Source organism: Brachyhypopomus gauderio, chromosome 1, assembly GCF_052324685.1.
Source record: "Brachyhypopomus gauderio isolate BG-103 chromosome 1, BGAUD_0.2, whole genome shotgun sequence".
In the NCBI taxonomy this organism is placed as follows: Eukaryota; Metazoa; Chordata; class Actinopteri; order Gymnotiformes; family Hypopomidae; genus Brachyhypopomus; species Brachyhypopomus gauderio.
In genome coordinates, this window is record NC_135211.1 from 24,984,154 (window position 1) to 25,005,398 (window position 21,245).

Sequence of the window (21,245 nt, forward strand, 5' to 3'; positions counted from 1 at the left end):
TCGCATGATGGTAGCAGAGAGCCATGCCACGATGCCGTTTGCAAATGCTCATACCTGGCTTTGTTCTTAGGCGACATTAAAGACCCTGCGGTGTTTTGATAACAGGCAGGAAATGATGCATCTTTCCTCTTTTGACAGAAGACAAATTCACCTTCTTCCACAAGAATGTCAGCAAATACAGTCTTCCTGTGGTAGCGTGTCTGAGTGGTCTAAGGCGCTGCATTTAGGCTCCAGTCTCTGAGGAGCCGTGGGATCGAATGCTGCCAGCTGGTAACTTTACAATGATTCTTGCCTTTGTGTTCTCTTGAAAACCCTCTCTTTCAGTCTAGATGAGGGGAAACAATTTGAAAAAGACATTGGAACCATTCTTCTTTTTCAGAGTTACATATAGCTTAGCATTTTTTACTTTGAAGGTTAGGCAAGCATTGTTCCTCACAAGTTCAGCCCTGCTCATGTACCAAGTTGAGAATGCTGCTTTGGAGGACTCCAGACTTGAAAATTGCAAAAATGATACTACAACTGGGTAGCGTGGCCGAGTGGTCTAAGGCGCTGGATTTAGGCTCCAGTCTCTGCGGAGGCGTGGGTTCGAATCTCACCGCTGCCAAGCAGTGTTTTTAGGAGATGGCAGAAGAATTCTTATACCTAATCACTCTCAACAATGGTGCCTGACCCAAGGCAGAAGAGCAGTCATTCGCATGATGGTAGCAGAGAGCCATGCCACAATGCCGTTTGCAAATGCTCATACCTGGCTTTGTTCTTAGGCCCCATTGAAGAAGAACCTGCGGTGTTTTGATAACAGGCAGGAAATGATGCATCTTTCCTCTTCTGACAGAAGACAAATTCAAATTAAGACTTTGAAGGTTAGGCAAGCATTGTTCCTCACAAGTTCAGCCCTGCTCATGTACCAAGTTGAGAATGCTGCTTTGGAGGACTCCAGACTTGAAAATTGCAAAAATGATACTACAACAGGGTAGCGTGGCCGAGTGGTCTAAGGCGCTGGATTTAGGCTCCAGTCTCTGCTGAGGCGTGGGATTGAATGCTGGTAACTTTACAATGATTCTTGCCTTTGTGTTCTCTTGAAAACCCACTCTTCCAGTATAGATGATGGGAAACAATTTGAAAAAGACATTGGAACCATTCTTCTTTTTCAGAGTTACATATAGCTTAGCATTTTTTACTTTGAAGGTTAGGCAAGCATTGTTCCTCACAAGTTCAGCCCTGCTCATGTACCAAGTTGAGAATGCTGCTTTGGAGGACTCCAGACTTGAAAATTGCAAAAATGATATTACAACAGGGTAGCGTGGCCGAGTGGTCTAAGGTGCTGGATTTAGGCTCCAGTCTCTGCGGAGGCGTGGGTTTGAATCCCATTGCTGCCAAGCAGTGATTTTAGGAGATGGCAGAAGAATTCTTATACCTAATCACTCTCAACAACGGTGCCTGACCCAAGGCTGAAGAGCAGTCATTCGCATGATGGTAGCAGAGAGCCATGCCACAATGCCGTTTCCAAATGCTCATACCTGGCTTTGTTCTTAGGCGACATTGAAGAAGAACCTGCATTGTTTTGATAACAGGCAGGAAATGATGCATCTTTCCTCTTCTGACAGAAGACACATTCACCTTCTTCCACAAGAATGTCAGCAAATACAGTCTTCCTGTGGTAGCGTGTCCGAGTAGCCTAACGTGCTGGATTTAGGCTCCAGTCTCTGAGGAGGCGTGGGATCGAATGCTGCTAGATGGTAACTTTACAATGATTCTTGTCTTTGTGTTCTCTTGAAACCCCTCTCTTCCAGACCAGATGAGGGGAAACAATTTGAAAAATATATTGGAACCATTCTTCTTTTTCAGAGTTACATATAGCTTAGCATTTTTTACTTTGAATGTTAGGCAAGCATTGTTCCTCACAAGTTCAGCCCTGCTCATGTACCAAGTTGAGAATGCTGCTTTGGAGGACTCCAGACTTGAAAATTGCAAAAATGATATTACAACAGGGTAGCGTGGCCGAGTGGTCTAAGGCGCTGGATTTAGGCTCCAGTCTCTGCGGAGGCGTGGGTTCGAATCCCACCGCTGCCAAGCAGTGTTTTTAGGACATGGCAGAAGAATTCTTATACCTAATCACTCTCAAAAACGTTGCCTGACCCAAGGCTGAAGAGCAGTCATTCGCATGATGGTAGCAGAGAGCCATGCCACGATGCCATTTGCAAATGCTCATACCTGGCTTTGTTCTTAGGCGACATTGAAGACCCTGCGGTGTTTTGATAACAGGCAGGAAATGATGCATCTTTCCTCTTCTGACAGAAGACAAATTCACCTTCTTCCACAAGAATGTCAGCAAATACAGTCTTCCTGTGGTAGCGTGTCTGAATGGTCTAAGGCACTGGATTTAGGCTCCAGTCTCTGAGAAGGCATGGGATCGAATGCTGCCAGCTGGTAACTTTACAATGATTCTTGCCTTTGTGTTCTCTTGAAAACACTCTCTTCCAGTACAGATGAGGGGAAACAATTTGAAAAAGACATTGGAACCATTCTTCTTTTTCAGTTACATATAGCTTAGCATTTTTTACTTTGAAGGTTAGGCAAGCATTGTTCCTAACAAGTTCAGCCCTGCTCATGTACCAAGTTGAGAATGCTGCTTTGGAGGACTCCAGACTTGAAAATTGCAAAAATGATATTACAACAGGGTAGCGTGGCCGAGTGATCTAAGGCGCAGGATTTAGGCTCCAGTCTCTGCGGAGTCGTGGGTTTGAATCCCACCGCTGCCAAGCAGTGTTTTTAGGAGATGGCAGAAGAATTCTTATACCTAATCACTCTCAACAACGGTGCCTGACCCAAGGCTGAAGAGCAGTCATTCGCATGATGGTAGCAGAGAGCCATGCCACGAAGCCATTTGCAAATGCTCATACCTGGCTTTGTTCTTAGGCGACATTGAAGACCCTGCGGTGTTTTGATAACAGGCAGGAAATGATGCATCTTTCCTCTTCTGACAGAAGACAAATTCACCTTCTTCCACAAGAATGTCAGCAAATACTGTCTTCCTGTGGTAGCGTGTCCGAGTGGTCTAAGGCAGTGATTCTCAACTGGTGGGTCGCGACCCAAAAGTGGGTCGCGGACACGTTCTGGGTGGGTCGCGGACAGTTTGTAAAAAAATTAATATGCTACTCTTCTAATTTTGTACTCACCTTTTATCCTGAAAAAATACAGAGAGGCACCCGTCAGACATGACAGGGCTCCAGATTGCGACTAAAATCGTCGCAATCGCGACCATAAATTTAAATTTGCGAGTAATATAATTATTTCACTCCCCATCAACAAATGCGGGAATCTGATCACCAGCGTGACTCGCAAAGCAGCGGAGCGCTAATCGCTAAGCGTTGAAAATGGCCAAGCGAAAAATATCGCATTTTTTCCAGTCTACATCTCTGTCGGACCAGAGACCGTATCTCTGTGTCGGACCCAAAGAGGACACACTTCTTTATAGCTGTACATAGTTTTAAGGTAATTTTAATGGTATCAAAAGTCACTCGTATGCATACTAGTAAAGTTTGTTTCACGTTCACATATTCCTAATTCTTTCTTCAATAACTTTGACAGTATTAGCAAAAGTGCCAGAATATGAAAATTCTTATTTCTGGCAACTAAGACAAACATCTACAACTTTGTTTACGTCAGGAATAGACGTATTTTAAATAGCAGACAACATGTTATTTTAAATGTGCAACTTTCACCACTGCAACGTCTAAGGCACCGTCTACAAATTACCTTAACACGGACGCAAGGGGCGGTCGTGAAGGCCCCAGAACACTACATACTGTTTTTTTTTATAATTTCAATAGCTTTTAAAAGGTCCTTCATAAGACCACCAAACAAGTTGTATTACATAAAGTGCATGGTGTATGGCAACCTACAACTTTTTTTTCTTTAATGGGTCGCGACTTAATGACAATGAGAAAAAGTGGGTCCCGGGCTGAGACCAGTTGAGAACCCCTGGTCTAAGGCACTGGATTTAGGCTCCAGTCTCTGAGAAGGTGTGGGATCGAATGCTGCCAGCTGGTAACTTTACAATGATTCTTGCCTTTGTGTTCTCTTGAAAACTCTCTCTTCCAGTACAGATGACGGGAAACAATTTGAAAAAGACATTGGAACCCTTCTTCTTTTTCAGTTACATATAGCTTAGCATTTTTTACTTTGAAAGTTAGGCAAGCATTGTTCCTCACAAGTTCAGCCCTGCTCATGTACCAAGTTGAGAATGCTGCTTTGGAGGACTCCAGACTTGAAAATTGCAAAAATGATATTACCACAGGGTAGTGTGGCAGAGCGGTCTAAGGAGCTGGATTTAGTCTCCAGTCTCTGCGGATGCGTGGGGTCGAATCCCACCGCTGCCAAGCAGTTTTTTTAGGAAATGGCAGAAGAATTCTTATACCTAATCACTCTCAACAACGGTGCCTGACCCAAGGCTGAAGAGCAGTCATTCGCATGATGGTAGCAGAGAGCCATGCCACGATGCCGTTTGCAAATGCTCATACCTGGCTTTGTTCTTAGGCGACATTGAAGACCCTGCGGTGTTTTGATAACAGGCAGGAAATGATGCATCTTTCCTCTTTTGACAGAAGACAAATTCACCTTCTTCCACAAGAATGTCAGCAAATACAGTCTTCCTGTGGTAGCGTGTCTGAATGGTCTAAGGCACTGGATTTAGGCTCCAGTCTCTGAGAAGGCATGGGATCGAATGCTGCCAGCTGGTAACTTTACAATGATTCTTGCCTTTGTGTTCTCTTGAAAACACTCTCTTCCAGTACAGATGAGGGGAAACAATTTGAAAAAGACATTGGAACCATTCTTCTTTTTCAGTTACATATAGCTTAGCATTTTTTACTTTGAAGGTTAGGCAAGCATTGTTCCTAACAAGTTCAGCCCTGCTCATGTACCAAGTTGAGAATGCTGCTTTGGAGGACTCCAGACTTGAAAATTGCAAAAATGATATTACAACAGGGTAGCGTGGCCGAGTGATCTAAGGCGCAGGATTTAGGCTCCAGTCTCTGCGGAGTCGTGGGTTTGAATCCCACCGCTGCCAAGCAGTGTTTTTAGGAGATGGCAGAAGAATTCTTATACCTAATCACTCTCAACAACGGTGCCTGACCCAAGGCTGAAGAGCAGTCATTCGCATGATGGTAGCAGAGAGCCATGCCACGAAGCCATTTGCAAATGCTCATACCTGGCTTTGTTCTTAGGCGACATTGAAGACCCTGCGGTGTTTTGATAACAGGCAGGAAATGATGCATCTTTCCTCTTCTGACAGAAGACAAATTCACCTTCTTCCACAAGAATGTCAGCAAATACTGTCTTCCTGTGGTAGCGTGTCCGAGTGGTCTAACGCAGTGATTCTCAACTGGTGGGTCGCGACCCAAAAGTGGGTCGCGGACACGTTCTGGGTGGGTCGCGGACAGTTTGTAAAAAAATTAATATGCTACTCTTCTAATTTTGTACTCACCTTTTATCCTGAAAAAATACAGAGAGGCACCCGTCAGACATGACAGGGCTCCAGATTGCGACTAAAATCGTCGCAATCGCGACCATAAATTTAAATTTGCGAGTAATATAATTATTTCACTCCCCATCAACAAATGCGGGAATCTGATCACCAGCGTGACTCGCAAAGCAGCGGAGCGCTAATCGCTAAGCGTTGAAAATGGCCAAGCGAAAAATATCGCATTTTTTCCAGTCTACATCTCTGTCGGACCAGAGACCGTATCTCTGTGTCGGACCCAAAGAGGACACACTTCTTTATAGCTGTACATAGTTTTAAGGTAATTTTAATGGTATCAAAAGTCACTCGTATGCATACTAGTAAAGTTTGTTTCACGTTCACATATTCTTAATTCTTTCTTCAATAACTTTGACAGTATTAGCAAAAGTGCCAGAATATGAAAATTCTTATTTCTGGCAACTAAGACAAACATCTACAACTTTGTTTACGTCAGGAATAGACGTATTTTAAATAGCAGACAACATGTTATTTTAAATGTGCAACTTTCACCACTGCAACGTCTAAGGCACCGTCTACAAATTACCTTAACACGGACGCAAGGGGCGGTCGTGAAGGCCCCAGAACACTACATACTGTTTTTTTTTATAATTTCAATAGCTTTTAAAAGGTCCTTCATAAGACCACCAAACAAGTTGTATTACATAAAGTGCATGGTGTATGGCAACCTACAACTTTTTTTTCTTTAATGGGTCGCGACTTAATGACAATGAGAAAAAGTGGGTCCCGGGCTGAGACCAGTTGAGAACCCCTGGTCTAAGGCACTGGATTTAGGCTCCAGTCTCTGAGAAGGTGTGGGATCGATTTGCTGCCAGCTGGTAACTTTACAATGATTCTTGCCTTTGTGTTCTCTTGAAAACTCTCTCTTCCAGTACAGATGACGGGAAACAATTTGAAAAAGACATTGGAACCCTTCTTCTTTTTCAGTTACATATAGCTTAGCATTTTTTACTTTGAAAGTTAGGCAAGCATTGTTCCTCACAAGTTCAGCCCTGCTCATGTACCAAGTTGAGAATGCTGCTTTGGAGGACTCCAGACTTGAAAATTGCAAAAATGATATTACCACAGGGTAGCGTGGCAGAGCGGTCTAAGGAGCTGGATTTAGTCTCCAGTCTCTGCGGATGCGTGGGGTCGAATCCCACCGCTGCCAAGCAGTTTTTTTAGGAAATGGCAGAAGAATTCTTATACCTAATCACTCTCAACAACGGTGCCTGACCCAAGGCTGAAGAGCAGTCATTCGCATGATGGTAGCAGAGAGCCATGCCACGATGCCGTTTGCAAATGCTCATACCTGGCTTTGTTCTTAGGCGACATTGAAGACCCTGCGGTGTTTTGATAACAGGCAGGAAATGATGCATCTTTCCTCTTTTGACAGAAGACAAATTCACCTTCTTCCACAAGAATGTCAGCAAATACAGTCTTCCTGTGGTAGCGTGTCTGAGTGGTCTAAGGCGCTGCATTTAGGCTCCAGTCTCTGAGGAGGCGTGGGATCGAATGCTGCCAGCTGGTAACTTTACAACGATTCTTGCCTTTGTGTTCTCTTGAAAACCCTCTCTTCCAGTCTAGATGAGGGGAAACAATTTGAAAAAGACATTGGAACCATTCTTCTTTTTCAGAGTTACATATAGCTTAGCATTTTTTACTTTGAAGGTTAGGCAAGCATTGTTCCTCACAAGTTCAGCCCTGCTCATGTACCAAGTTGAGAATGCTGCTTTGGAGGACTCCAGACTTGAAAATTGCAAAAATGATATTATAACAGGATAGCGTGGCCGAGTGGTCTAAGGCGCTGTATTTAGGCTCCAGTCTCTGCGGAGGCGTGGGTTCGAATCTCACCGCTGCCAAGCAGTGTTTTTAGGAGATGGCAGAAGAATTCTTATACCTAATCACTCTCAACAATGGTGCCTGACCCAAGGTTGAAGAGCAGTCATTCGCATGATGGTAGCAGAGAGCCATGCCACGATGCCGTTTGCAAATGCTCATACATGGCTTTGTTCTTAGGCGACATTGAAGAAGAACCTGCGTTGTTTTGATAACAGGCAGGAAATGATGCATCTTTCCTCTTTTGACAGAAGACAAATTCACCTTCTTCCACAAGAATGTCAGCAAATACAGTCTTCCTGTGGTAGCGTGTCTGAGTGGTCTAAGGCGCTGCATTTAGGCTCCAGTCTCTGAGGAGGCGTGGGATCGAATGCTGCCAGCTGGTAACTTTACAACGATTCTTGCCTTTGTGTTCTCTTGAAAACCCTCTCTTCCAGTCTAGATGAGGGGAAACAATTTGAAAAAGACATTGGAACCATTCTTCTTTTTCAGAGTTACATATAGCTTAGCATTTTTTACTTTGAAGGTTAGGCAAGCATTGTTCCTCACAAGTTCAGCCCTGCTCATGAACCAAGTTGAGAATGCTGCTTTGGAGGACTCCAGACTTGAAAATTGCAAAAATGTTATTACCACAGGGTAGCGTGGCCGAGCTGTCTAAGGAGCTGGATTTAGTCTCCAGTCTCTGCGAATGCCTGGGGTCGAATCCCACCGCTGCCAAGCAGTGTTTTTAGGAAATGGCAGAAGAATTCTTATACCTAATCACTCTCAACAACGGTGCCTGACCCAAGGCTGAAGAGCAGTCATTCGCATGATGGTAGCAGAGAGCCATGCCACGATGCCGTTTGCAAATGCTCATACCTGGCTTTGTTCTTAGGCCCCATTGAAGAAGACCCTGCGGTGTTTTGATAACAGGCAGGAAATGATGCATCTTTCCTCTTCTGACAGAAGACAAATTCACCTTCTTCCACAAGAATGTCAGCAAATACTGTCTTCCTGTGGTAGCGTGTCCTAGTGGTCTAAGGCACTGGATTTAGGTTCCAGTCTCTGAGAAGGCGTGGGATCAAATGCTGCCAGCTTGTCACTTTACAATGATTCTTGCCTTTGTGTTCTCTTGAAAACCCTCTCTTCCAGTACAGATGACGGGAAACAATTTGAAAAAGACATTGGAACCATTCTTCTTTTTCAGAGTTACATATAGCTTAGCATTTTTTACTTTGAAGGTTAGGCAAGCATTGTTCCTCACAAGTTCAGCCCTGCTCATGTACCAAGTTGAGAATGCTGCTTTGGAGGACTCCAGACTTGAAAATTGCAAAAATGATATTACAACAGGGTAGCGTGGCCGAGTGGTCTAAGGCGCTGGATTTAGGCTCCAGTCTCTGCTGAGGCGTGGGATTGAATGCTGGTAACTTTACAATGATTCTTGCCTTTGTGTTCTCTTGAAAACCCACTCTTCCAGTATAGATGATGGGAAACAATTTGAAAAAGACATTGGAACCCTTCTTCTTTTTCAGAGTTACATATAGCTTAGCATTTTTTACTTTGAAGGTTATGCAAGCATTGTTCCTCACAAGTTCAGCCCTGCTCATGTACCAAGTTGAGAATGCTGCTTTGGAGGACTCCAGACTTGAAAATTGCAAAAATGGCATTACAACAGGGTAGCGTGGCCGAGTGTTCTAAGGCGCTGGATTTAGGCTCCAGTCTCTGCGGATGCGTGGGGTCGAATCCCACCGCTGCCAAGCAGTGTTTTTAGGAAATGGCAGAAGAATTCTTATACCTAATCACTCTCAACAACGGTGCCTGACCCACGGCTGAAGAGCAGTCATTCGCATGATGGTAGCAGAGAGCCATGCCACGATGCCGTTTGCAAATGCTCATACCTGGCTTTGTTCTTAGGCGACATTGAAGACCCTGCGGTGTTTTGATAACAGGCAGGAAATGATGCATCTTTCCTCTTTTGACAGAAGACAAATTCACCTTCTTCCACAAGAATGTCAGCAAATACAGTCTTCCTGTGGTAGCGTGTCTGAGTGGTCTAAGGCGCTGCATTTAGGCTCCAGTCTCTGAGGAGGCGTGGGATCGAATGCTGCCAGCTGGTAACTTTACAACGATTCTTGCCTTTGTGTTCTCTTGAAAACCCTCTCTTCCAGTCTAGATGAGGGGAAACAATTTGAAAAAGACATTGGAACAATTCTTCTTTTTCAGAGTTACATATAGCTTAGCATTTTTTACTTTGAAGGTTAGGCAAGCATTGTTCCTCACAAGTTCAGCCCTGCTCATGTACCAAGTTGAGAATGCTGCTTTGGAGGACTCCAGACTTGAAAATTGCAAAAATGATATTACAACAGGGTAGCGTGGCCGAGTGGTCTAAGCCACTGGATTTAGGCTCCAGTCTCTGCGGAGGCGTGGGTTCGAATCTCACCGCTGCCAAGCAGTGTTTTTAGGAGATGGCAGAAGAATTCTTATACCTAATCACTCTCAACAATGGTGCCTGACCCAAGGCTGAAGAGCAGTCATTCGCATGATGGTAGCAGAGAGCCGTGCCACGATGCCCTTTGCAAATGCTCATACCTGGCTTTGTTCTTAGGCCCCATTGAAGAAGAACCTGCGGTGTTTTGATAACAGGCAGGAAATGATGCATCTTTCCTCTTCTGACAGAAGACACATTCACCTTCTTCCACAAGAATGTCAGCAAATACAGTCTTCCTGTGGTAGCGTGTCTGAGTGGTCTAAGGCGCTGCATTTAGGCTCCAGTCTCTGAGGAGGCGTGGGATCGAATGCTGCAAGCTGGTAACTTTACAACGATTCTTGCCTTTGTGTTCTCTTGAAAACCCTCTCTTCCAGTCTAGATGAGGGGAAACAATTTGAAAAAGACATTGGAACCATTCTTCTTTTTCAGAGTTACATATAGCTTAGCATTTTTTACTTTGAAGGTTAGGCAAGCATTGTTCCTCACAAGTTCAGCCCTGCTCATGAACCAAGTTGAGAATGCTGCTTTGGAAGACTCCAGACCTGAAAATGACAAAAAAGACACTTACACTGGGTAGCATGGCCGAGTGGTCTAAGGTGCTGGATTTAGGCTCCAGTCTCTGATGAGGTGTGATGTTGAATGCTGCCAGACGATAAGTTTACAACGATTCTTGCCGTTGTGTTCTCTTGACAACCCTCTCTTTCACACTAGATGAGGGGAAACAATTTGAAAAAGACATTGGAACCATTCTTCTTTTTCAGAGTTACATATAGCTTAGCATTTTTTACTTTGAAGGTTAGGCAAGCATTGTTCCTCACAAGTTCAGCCCTGCTCATGTACCAAGTTGAGAATGCTGCTTTGGAGGACTCCAGACTTGAAAATTGCAAAAATGATATTACAACAGGGTAGCGTGGCCGAGTGGTCTAAGGCGCTGGATTTAGGCTCCAGTCTCTGCGGAGGCGTGGGTTTGAATCCCACCGCTGCCAAGCAGTGTTTTTAGGACATGGCAGAAGAATTCTTATACCTAATCACTCTCAAAAACGTTGCCTGACCCAAGGCTGAAGAGCAGTCATTCGCATGATGGTAGCAGAGAGCCATGCCACGATGCCATTTGCAAATGCTCATACCTGGCTTTGTTCTTAGGCGACATTGAAGACCCTGCGGTGTTTTGATAACAGGCAGGAAATGATGCATCTTTCCTCTTCTGACAGAAGACAAATTCACCTTCTTCCACAAGAATGTCAGCAAATACTGTCTTCCTGTGGTAGCGTGTCCTAGTGGTCTAAGGCACTGGATTTAGGTTCCAGTCTCTGAGAAGGCGTGGGATCGAATGCTGCCAGCTTGTCACTTTACAATGATTCTTGCCTTTGTGTTCTCTTGAAAACCCTCTCTTCCAGTACAGATGACGGGAAACAATTTGAAAAAGACATTGGAACCATTCTTCTTTTTCAGAGTTACATATAGCTTAGCATTTTTTACTTTGAAGGTTAGGCAAGCATTGTTCCTAACAAGTTCAGCCCTGCTCATGTACCAAGTTGAGAATGCTGCTTTGGAGGACTCCAGACTTGAAAATTGCAAAAATGATATTACAACAGGGTAGCGTGGCCGAGTGATCTAAGGCGCAGGATTTAGGCTCCAGTCTCTGCGGAGTCGTGGGTTTGAATCCCACCGCTGCCAAGCAGTGTTTTTAGGAGATGGCAGAAGAATTCTTATACCTAATCACTCTCAACAACGGTGCCTGACCCAAGGCTGAAGAGCAGTCATTCGCATGATGGTAGCAGAGAGCCATGCCACGAAGCCATTTGCAAATGCTCATACCTGGCTTTGTTCTTAGGCGACATTGAAGACCCTGCGGTGTTTTGATAACAGGCAGGAAATGATGCATCTTTCCTCTTCTGACAGAAGACAAATTCACCTTCTTCCACAAGAATGTCAGCAAATACTGTCTTCCTGTGGTAGCGTGTCCGAGTGGTCTAACGCAGTGATTCTCAACTGGTGGGTCGCGACCCAAAAGTGGGTCGCGGACACGTTCTGGGTGGGTCGCGGACAGTTTGTAAAAAAATTAATATGCTACTCTTCTAATTTTGTACTCACCTTTTATCCTGAAAAAATACAGAGAGGCACCCGTCAGACATGACAGGGCTCCAGATTGCGACTAAAATCGTCGCAATCGCGACCATAAATTTAAATTTGCGAGTAATATAATTATTTCACTCCCCATCAACAAATGCGGGAATCTGATCACCAGCGTGACTCGCAAAGCAGCGGAGCGCTAATCGCTAAGCGTTGAAAATGGCCAAGCGAAAAATATCGCATTTTTTCCAGTCTACATCTCTGTCGGACCAGAGACCGTATCTCTGTGTCGGACCCAAAGAGGACACACTTCTTTATAGCTGTACATAGTTTTAAGGTAATTTTAATGGTATCAAAAGTCACTCGTATGCATACTAGTAAAGTTTGTTTCACGTTCACATATTCTTAATTCTTTCTTCAATAACTTTGACAGTATTAGCAAAAGTGCCAGAATATGAAAATTCTTATTTCTGGCAACTAAGACAAACATCTACAACTTTGTTTACGTCAGGAATAGACGTATTTTAAATAGCAGACAACATGTTATTTTAAATGTGCAACTTTCACCACTGCAACGTCTAAGGCACCGTCTACAAATTACCTTAACACGGACGCAAGGGGCGGTCGTGAAGGCCCCAGAACACTACATACTGTTTTTTTTTATAATTTCAATAGCTTTTAAAAGGTCCTTCATAAGACCACCAAACAAGTTGTATTACATAAAGTGCATGGTGTATGGCAACCTACAACTTTTTTTTCTTTAATGGGTCGCGACTTAATGACAATGAGAAAAAGTGGGTCCCGGGCTGAGACCAGTTGAGAACCCCTGGTCTAAGGCACTGGATTTAGGCTCCAGTCTCTGAGAAGGTGTGGGATCGATTTGCTGCCAGCTGGTAACTTTACAATGATTCTTGCCTTTGTGTTCTCTTGAAAACTCTCTCTTCCAGTACAGATGACGGGAAACAATTTGAAAAAGACATTGGAACCCTTCTTCTTTTTCAGTTACATATAGCTTAGCATTTTTTACTTTGAAAGTTAGGCAAGCATTGTTCCTCACAAGTTCAGCCCTGCTCATGTACCAAGTTGAGAATGCTGCTTTGGAGGACTCCAGACTTGAAAATTGCAAAAATGATATTACCACAGGGTAGCGTGGCAGAGCGGTCTAAGGAGCTGGATTTAGTCTCCAGTCTCTGCGGATGCGTGGGGTCGAATCCCACCGCTGCCAAGCAGTTTTTTTAGGAAATGGCAGAAGAATTCTTATACCTAATCACTCTCAACAACGGTGCCTGACCCAAGGCTGAAGAGCAGTCATTCGCATGATGGTAGCAGAGAGCCATGCCACGATGCCGTTTGCAAATGCTCATACCTGGCTTTGTTCTTAGGCGACATTGAAGACCCTGCGGTGTTTTGATAACAGGCAGGAAATGATGCATCTTTCCTCTTTTGACAGAAGACAAATTCACCTTCTTCCACAAGAATGTCAGCAAATACAGTCTTCCTGTGGTAGCGTGTCTGAGTGGTCTAAGGCGCTGCATTTAGGCTCCAGTCTCTGAGGAGGCGTGGGATCGAATGCTGCCAGCTGGTAACTTTACAACGATTCTTGCCTTTGTGTTCTCTTGAAAACCCTCTCTTCCAGTCTAGATGAGGGGAAACAATTTGAAAAAGACATTGGAACCATTCTTCTTTTTCAGAGTTACATATAGCTTAGCATTTTTTACTTTGAAGGTTAGGCAAGCATTGTTCCTCACAAGTTCAGCCCTGCTCATGTACCAAGTTGAGAATGCTGCTTTGGAGGACTCCAGACTTGAAAATTGCAAAAATGATATTACAACAGGATAGCGTGGCCGAGTGGTCTAAGGCGCTGTATTTAGGCTCCAGTCTCTGCGGAGGCGTGGGTTCGAATCTCACCGCTGCCAAGCAGTGTTTTTAGGAGATGGCAGAAGAATTCTTATACCTAATCACTCTCAACAATGGTGCCTGACCCAAGGTTGAAGAGCAGTCATTCGCATGATGGTAGCAGAGAGCCATGCCACGATGCCGTTTGCAAATGCTCATACATGGCTTTGTTCTTAGGCGACATTGAAGAAGAACCTGCGTTGTTTTGATAACAGGCAGGAAATGATGCATCTTTCCTCTTTTGACAGAAGACAAATTCACCTTCTTCCACAAGAATGTCAGCAAATACAGTCTTCCTGTGGTAGCGTGTCTGAGTGGTCTAAGGCGCTGCATTTAGGCTCCAGTCTCTGAGGAGGCGTGGGATCGAATGCTGCCAGCTGGTAACTTTACAACGATTCTTGCCTTTGTGTTCTCTTGAAAACCCTCTCTTCCAGTCTAGATGAGGGGAAACAATTTGAAAAAGACATTGGAACCATTCTTCTTTTTCAGAGTTACATATAGCTTAGCATTTTTTACTTTGAAGGTTAGGCAAGCATTGTTCCTCACAAGTTCAGCCCTGCTCATGAACCAAGTTGAGAATGCTGCTTTGGAGGACTCCAGACTTGAAAATTGCAAAAATGTTATTACCACAGGGTAGCGTGGCCGAGCGGTCTAAGGAGCTGGATTTAGTCTCCAGTCTCTGCGAATGCCTGGGGTCGAATCCCACCGCTGCCAAGCAGTGTTTTTAGGAAATGGCAGAAGAATTCTTATACCTAATCACTCTCAACAACGGTGCCTGACCCAAGGCTGAAGAGCAGTCATTCGCATGATGGTAGCAGAGAGCCATGCCACGATGCCGTTTGCAAATGCTCATACCTGGCTTTGTTCTTAGGCCCCATTGAAGAAGACCCTGCGGTGTTTTGATAACAGGCAGGAAATGATGCATCTTTCCTCTTCTGACAGAAGACAAATTCACCTTCTTCCACAAGAATGTCAGCAAATACTGTCTTCCTGTGGTAGCGTGTCCTAGTGGTCTAAGGCACTGGATTTAGGTTCCAGTCTCTGAGAAGGCGTGGGATCAAATGCTGCCAGCTTGTCACTTTACAATGATTCTTGCCTTTGTGTTCTCTTGAAAACCCTCTCTTCCAGTACAGATGACGGGAAACAATTTGAAAAAGACATTGGAACCATTCTTCTTTTTCAGAGTTACATATAGCTTAGCATTTTTTACTTTGAAGGTTAGGCAAGCATTGTTCCTCACAAGTTCAGCCCTGCTCATGTACCAAGTTGAGAATGCTGCTTTGGAGGACTCCAGACTTGAAAATTGCAAAAATGATATTACAACAGGGTAGCGTGGCCGAGTGGTCTAAGGCGCTGGATTTAGGCTCCAGTCTCTGCTGAGGCGTGGGATTGAATGCTGGTAACTTTACAATGATTCTTGCCTTTGTGTTCTCTTGAAAACCCACTCTTCCAGTATAGATGATGGGAAACAATTTGAAAAAGACATTGGAACCCTTCTTCTTTTTCAGAGTTACATATAGCTTAGCATTTTTTACTTTGAAGGTTATGCAAGCATTGTTCCTCACAAGTTCAGCCCTGCTCATGTACCAAGTTGAGAATGCTGCTTTGGAGGACTCCAGACTTGAAAATTGCAAAAATGGCATTACAACAGGGTAGCGTGGCCGAGTGTTCTAAGGCGCTGGATTTAGGCTCCAGTCTCTGCGGATGCGTGGGGTCGAATCCCACCGCTGCCAAGCAGTGTTTTTAGGAAATGGCAGAAGAATTCTTATACCTAATCACTCTCAACAACGGTGCCTGACCCACGGCTGAAGAGCAGTCATTCGCATGATGGTAGCAGAGAGCCATGCCACGATGCCGTTTGCAAATGCTCATACCTGGCTTTGTTCTTAGGCGACATTGAAGACCCTGCGGTGTTTTGATAACAGGCAGGAAATGATGCATCTTTCCTCTTTTGACAGAAGACAAATTCACCTTCTTCCACAAGAATGTCAGCAAATACAGTCTTCCTGTGGTAGCGTGTCTGAGTGGTCTAAGGCGCTGCATTTAGGCTCCAGTCTCTGAGGAGGCGTGGGATCGAATGCTGCCAGCTGGTAACTTTACAACGATTCTTGCCTTTGTGTTCTCTTGAAAACCCTCTCTTCCAGTCTAGATGAGGGGAAACAATTTGAAAAAGACATTGGAACAATTCTTCTTTTTCAGAGTTACATATAGCTTAGCATTTTTTACTTTGAAGGTTAGGCAAGCATTGTTCCTCACAAGTTCAGCCCTGCTCATGTACCAAGTTGAGAATGCTGCTTTGGAGGACTCCAGACTTGAAAATTGCAAAAATGATATTACAACAGGGTAGCGTGGCCGAGTGGTCTAAGCCACTGGATTTAGGCTCCAGTCTCTGCGGAGGCGTGGGTTCGAATCTCACCGCTGCCAAGCAGTGTTTTTAGGAGATGGCAGAAGAATTCTTATACCTAATCACTCTCAACAATGGTGCCTGACCCAAGGCTGAAGAGCAGTCATTCGCATGATGGTAGCAGAGAGCCGTGCCACGATGCCCTTTGCAAATGCTCATACCTGGCTTTGTTCTTAGGCCCCATTGAAGAAGAACCTGCGGTGTTTTGATAACAGGCAGGAAATGATGCATCTTTCCTCTTCTGACAGAAGACACATTCACCTTCTTCCACAAGAATGTCAGCAAATACAGTCTTCCTGTGGTAGCGTGTCTGAGTGGTCTAAGGCGCTGCATTTAGGCTCCAGTCTCTGAGGAGGCGTGGGATCGAATGCTGCAAGCTGGTAACTTTACAACGATTCTTGCCTTTGTGTTCTCTTGAAAACCCTCTCTTCCAGTCTAGATGAGGGGAAACAATTTGAAAAAGACATTGGAACCATTCTTCTTTTTCAGAGTTACATATAGCTTAGCATTTTTTACTTTGAAGGTTAGGCAAGCATTGTTCCTCACAAGTTCAGCCCTGCTCATGAACCAAGTTGAGAATGCTGCTTTGGAAGACTCCAGACCTGAAAATGACAAAAAAGACACTTACACTGGGTAGCATGGCCGAGTGGTCTAAGGTGCTGGATTTAGGCTCCAGTCTCTGATGAGGTGTGATGTTGAATGCTGCCAGACGATAAGTTTACAACGATTCTTGCCGTTGTGTTCTCTTGACAACCCTCTCTTTCACACTAGATGAGGGGAAACAATTTGAAAAAGACATTGGAACCATTCTTCTTTTTCAGAGTTACATATAGCTTAGCATTTTTTACTTTGAAGGTTAGGCAAGCATTGTTCCTCACAAGTTCAGCCCTGCTCATGTACCAAGTTGAGAATGCTGCTTTGGAGGACTCCAGACTTGAAAATTGCAAAAATGATATTACAACAGGGTAGCGTGGCCGAGTGGTCTAAGGCGCTGGATTTAGGCTCCTGTCTCTGCTGAGGCGTGGGATTGAATGCTGCCAACTGGTAACTTTACAATGATTCTTGCCTTTGTGTTCTCTTGAAAACCCACTCTTCCAGTATAGATGATGGGAAACAATTTGAAAAAGACATTGTAACCCTTCTTCTTTTTCAGAGTTACATATAGCTTAGCATTTTTTACTTTGAAGGTTATGCAAGCATTGTTCCTCACAAGTTCAGCCCTGCTCATGTACCAAGTTGAGAATGCTGCTTTGGAGGACTCCAGACTTGAAAATTGCAAAAATGGCATTACAACAGGGTAGCGTGGCCGAGTGTTCTAAGGCGCTGGATTTAGGCTCCAGTCTCTGCGGATGCGTGGGGTCGAATCCCACCGCTGCCAAGCAGTGTTTTTAGGAAATGGCAGAAGAATTCTTATACCTAATCACTCTCAACAACGGTGCCTGACCCAAGGCTGAAGAGCAGTCATTCGCATGATGGTAGCAGAGAGCCATGCCACAATGCCGTTTCCAAATGCTCATACCTGGCTTTGTTCTTAGGCGACATTGAAGACCCTGCGGTGTTTTGATAACAGGCAGGAAATGATGCATCTTTCCTCTTTTGACAGAAGACAAATTCACCTTCTTCCACAAGAATGTCAGCAAATACAGCCTTCCTGTGGTAACGTGTCTGAGTGGTCTAAGGCGCTGCATTTAGGCTCCAGTCTCTGAGGAGGCGTGGGGTCGAATGCTGCCAGCTGGTAACTTTACAACGATTCTTGCCTTTGTGTTCTCTTGAAAACCCTCTCTTCCAGTCTAGATGAGGGGAAACAATTTGAAAAAGACATTGGAACCATTCTTCTTTTTCAGAGTTATATATAGCTTAGCATTTTTTACTTTGAAGGTTAGGCAAGCATTGTTCCTCACAAGTTCAGCCCTGCTCATGTACCAAGTTGAGAATGCTGCTTTGGAGGACTCCAGACTTGAAAATTGCAAAAATGATATTACAACAAGGTAGCGTGGCCGAGTGGTCTAAGGTGCTGGATTTAGGCTCCAGTCTCTGCGGAGGCGTGGGTTCGAATCCCACTGCTGCCAAGCAGGGTTTTTAGGAGATGGCAGAAGAATTCTTATACCTAATCACTCTCAACAAAGGTGCCTGACCCAAGGCTGAAGAGCAGTCATTCGCATGATGGTAGCAGAGAGCCATGCCACGATGCCGTTTGCAAATGCTCATACCTGGCTTTGTTCTTAGGCGACATTAAAGACCCTGCGGTGTTTTGATAACAGGCAGGAAATGATGCATCTTTCCTCTTTTGACAGAAGACAAATTCACCTTCTTCCACAAGAATGTCAGCAAATACAGTCTTCCTGTGGTAGCGTGTCTGAGTGGTCTAAGGCGCTGCATTTAGGCTCCAGTCTCTGAGGAGCCGTGGGATCGAATGCTGCCAGCTGGTAACTTTACAATGATTCTTGCCTTTGTGTTCTCTTGAAAACCCTCTCTTTCAGTCTAGATGAGGGGAAACAATTTGAAAAAGACATTGGAACCATTCTTCTTTTTCAGAGTTACATATAGCTTAGCATTTTTTACTTTGAAGGTTAGGCAAGCATTGTTCCTCACAAGTTCAGCCCTGCTCATGTACCAAGTTGAGAATGCTGCTTTGGAGGACTCCAGACTTGAAAATTGCAAAAATGATACTACAACTGGGTAGCGTGGCCGAGTGGTCTAAGGCGCTGGATTTAGGCTCCAGTCTCTGCGGAGGCGTGGGTTCGAATCTCACCGCTGCCAAGCAGTGTTTTTAGGAGATGGCAGAAGAATTCTTATACCTAATCACTCTCAACAATGGTGCCTGACCCAAGGCAGAAGAGCAGTCATTCGCATGATGGTAGCAGAGAGCCATGCCACAATGCCGTTTGCAAATGCTCATACCTGGCTTTGTTCTTAGGCCCCATTGAAGAAGAACCTGCGGTGTTTTGATAACAGGCAGGAAATGATGCATCTTTCCTCTTCTGACAGAAGACAAATTCACCTTCTTCCACAAGAATGTCAGCAAATACTGTCTTCCTGTGGTAGCGTGTCCTAGTGGTCTAAGGCACTGGATTTAGGTTCCAGTCTCTGAGAAGGCGTGGGATCGAATGCTGCCAGCTTGTCACTTTACAATGATTCTTGCCTTTGTGTTCTCTTGAAAACCCTCTCTTCCAGTACAGATGACGGGAAACAATTTGAAAAAGACATTGGAACCATTCTTCTTTTTCAGAGTTACATATAGCTTAGCATTTTTTACTTTGAAGGTTAGGCAAGCATTGTTCCTCACAAGTTCAGCCCTGCTCATGTACCAAGTTGAGAATGCTGCTTTGGAGGACTCCAGACTTGAAAATTGCAAAAATGATATTACAACAGGGTAGCGTGGCCGAGTGGTCTAAGGCGCTGGATTTAGGCTCCAGTCTCTGCTGAGGCGTGGGATTGAATGCTGGTAACTTTACAATGATTCTTGCCTTTGTGTTCTCTTGAAAACCCACTCTTCCAGTATAGATGATGGGAAACAATTTGAAAAAGACATTGGAACCATTCTTCTTTTTCAGAGTTACATATAGCTTAGCATTTTTTACTTTGAAGGTTAGGCAAGCATTGTTCCTCACAAGTTCAGCCCAGCTCATGTACCAAGTTGAGAATGCTGCTTTGGAGGACTCCAGACTTGAAAATTGCAAAAATGATATTACAACAGGGTAGCGTGGCCGAGTGGTCTAAGGTGCTGGATTTAGGCTCCAGTCTCTGCGGAGGCGTGGGTTTGAATCCCATTGCTGCCAAGCAGTGATTTTAGGAGATGGCAGAAGAATTCTTATACCTAATCACTCTCAACAACGGTGCCTGACCCAAGGCTGAAGAGCAGTCATTCGCATGATGGTAGCAGAGAGCCATGCCACAATGCCGTTTCCAAATGCTCATACCTGGCTTTGTTCTTAGGCGACATTGAAGAAGAACCTGCATTGTTTTGATAACAGGCAGGAAATGATGCATCTTTCCTCTTCTGACAGAAGACACATTCACCTTCTTCCACAAGAATGTCAGCAAATACAGTCTTCCTGTGGTAGCGTGTCCGAGTAGCCTAACGTGCTGGATTTAGGCTCCAGTCTCTGAGGAGGCGTGGGATCGAATGCTGCTAGATGGTAACTTTACAATGATTCTTGTCTTTGTGTTCTCTTGAAACCCCTCTCTTCCAGACCAGATGAGGGGAAACAATTTGAAAAATATATTGGAACCATTCTTCTTTTTCAGAGTTACATATAGCTTAGCATTTTTTACTTTGAATGTTAGGCAAGCATTGTTCCTCACAAGTTCAGCCCTGCTCATGTACCAAGTTGAGAATGCTGCTTTGGAGGACTCCAGACTTGAAAATTGCAAAAATGATATTACAACAGGGTAGCGTGGCCGAGTGGTCTAAGGCGCTGGATTTAGGCTCCAGTCTCTGCGGAGGCGTGGGTTCGAATCCCACCGCTTCCAAGCAGTGTTTTTAGGACATGGCAGAAGAATTCTTATACCTAATCACTCTCAAAAACGTTGCCTGACCCAAGGCTGAAGAGCAGTCATTCGCATGATGGTAGCAGAGAGCCATGCCACGATGCCGTTTGCAAATGCTCATACCTGGCTTTGTTCTTAGGCCCCATTGAAGAAGAACCTGCGGTGTTTTGATAACAGGCAGGAAATGATGCATCTTTCCTCTTCTGACAGAAGACAAATTCACCTTCTTCCACAAGAATGTCAGCAAATACTGTCTTCCTGTGGTAGCGTGTCCTAGTGGTCTAAGGCACTGGATTTAGGTTCCAGTCTCTGAGAAGGCGTGGGATCGAATGCTGCCAGCTTGTCACTTTACAATGATTCTTGCCTTTGTGTTCTCTTGAAAACCCTCTCTTCCAGTACAGATGACGGGAAACAATTTGAAAAAGACATTGGAACCATTCTTCTTTTTCAGAGTTACATATAGCTTAGCATTTTTTACTTTGAAGGTTAGGCAAGCATTGTTCCTAACAAGTTCAGCCCTGCTCATGTACCAAGTTGAGAATGCTGCTTTGGAGGAC

General features: G+C 44.5%; 16 non-coding genes across 16 annotated transcripts; all 16 read left to right on the plus strand.

Moving 5' to 3' along the window:
• Positions 1-522: 522 nt before the first annotated feature.
• Positions 523-604, plus strand: trnal-uag (transfer RNA leucine (anticodon UAG)). The gene has a single exon. It is a non-coding gene; the product is annotated as a tRNA-Leu (tRNA).
• Positions 605-1,294: 690 nt separating this feature from the next.
• trnal-uag (transfer RNA leucine (anticodon UAG)) lies at positions 1,295-1,376 on the plus strand. Its single transcript has one exon. It is a non-coding gene; the product is annotated as a tRNA-Leu (tRNA).
• A 612-nt stretch (positions 1,377-1,988) lies between these two features.
• Positions 1,989-2,070, plus strand: trnal-uag (transfer RNA leucine (anticodon UAG)). The gene has a single exon. It is a non-coding gene; the product is annotated as a tRNA-Leu (tRNA).
• A 607-nt stretch (positions 2,071-2,677) lies between these two features.
• trnal-uag (transfer RNA leucine (anticodon UAG)) lies at positions 2,678-2,759 on the plus strand. The gene has a single exon. It is a non-coding gene; the product is annotated as a tRNA-Leu (tRNA).
• A 2,227-nt stretch (positions 2,760-4,986) lies between these two features.
• trnal-uag (transfer RNA leucine (anticodon UAG)) lies at positions 4,987-5,068 on the plus strand. The gene has a single exon. It is a non-coding gene; the product is annotated as a tRNA-Leu (tRNA).
• A 3,943-nt stretch (positions 5,069-9,011) lies between these two features.
• On the plus strand, positions 9,012-9,093 carry trnal-uag (transfer RNA leucine (anticodon UAG)). The gene has a single exon. It is a non-coding gene; the product is annotated as a tRNA-Leu (tRNA).
• A 609-nt stretch (positions 9,094-9,702) lies between these two features.
• On the plus strand, positions 9,703-9,784 carry trnal-uag (transfer RNA leucine (anticodon UAG)). The gene has a single exon. It is a non-coding gene; the product is annotated as a tRNA-Leu (tRNA).
• Positions 9,785-10,728: 944 nt separating this feature from the next.
• On the plus strand, positions 10,729-10,810 carry trnal-uag (transfer RNA leucine (anticodon UAG)). Its single transcript has one exon. It is a non-coding gene; the product is annotated as a tRNA-Leu (tRNA).
• A 609-nt stretch (positions 10,811-11,419) lies between these two features.
• trnal-uag (transfer RNA leucine (anticodon UAG)) lies at positions 11,420-11,501 on the plus strand. Its single transcript has one exon. It is a non-coding gene; the product is annotated as a tRNA-Leu (tRNA).
• Positions 11,502-15,444: 3,943 nt separating this feature from the next.
• trnal-uag (transfer RNA leucine (anticodon UAG)) lies at positions 15,445-15,526 on the plus strand. The gene has a single exon. It is a non-coding gene; the product is annotated as a tRNA-Leu (tRNA).
• Positions 15,527-16,135: 609 nt separating this feature from the next.
• On the plus strand, positions 16,136-16,217 carry trnal-uag (transfer RNA leucine (anticodon UAG)). Its single transcript has one exon. It is a non-coding gene; the product is annotated as a tRNA-Leu (tRNA).
• A 1,276-nt stretch (positions 16,218-17,493) lies between these two features.
• On the plus strand, positions 17,494-17,575 carry trnal-uag (transfer RNA leucine (anticodon UAG)). The gene has a single exon. It is a non-coding gene; the product is annotated as a tRNA-Leu (tRNA).
• A 609-nt stretch (positions 17,576-18,184) lies between these two features.
• trnal-uag (transfer RNA leucine (anticodon UAG)) lies at positions 18,185-18,266 on the plus strand. The gene has a single exon. It is a non-coding gene; the product is annotated as a tRNA-Leu (tRNA).
• Positions 18,267-18,875: 609 nt separating this feature from the next.
• Positions 18,876-18,957, plus strand: trnal-uag (transfer RNA leucine (anticodon UAG)). The gene has a single exon. It is a non-coding gene; the product is annotated as a tRNA-Leu (tRNA).
• A 937-nt stretch (positions 18,958-19,894) lies between these two features.
• Positions 19,895-19,976, plus strand: trnal-uag (transfer RNA leucine (anticodon UAG)). Its single transcript has one exon. It is a non-coding gene; the product is annotated as a tRNA-Leu (tRNA).
• A 612-nt stretch (positions 19,977-20,588) lies between these two features.
• Positions 20,589-20,670, plus strand: trnal-uag (transfer RNA leucine (anticodon UAG)). Its single transcript has one exon. It is a non-coding gene; the product is annotated as a tRNA-Leu (tRNA).
• Positions 20,671-21,245: the final 575 nt, after the last annotated feature.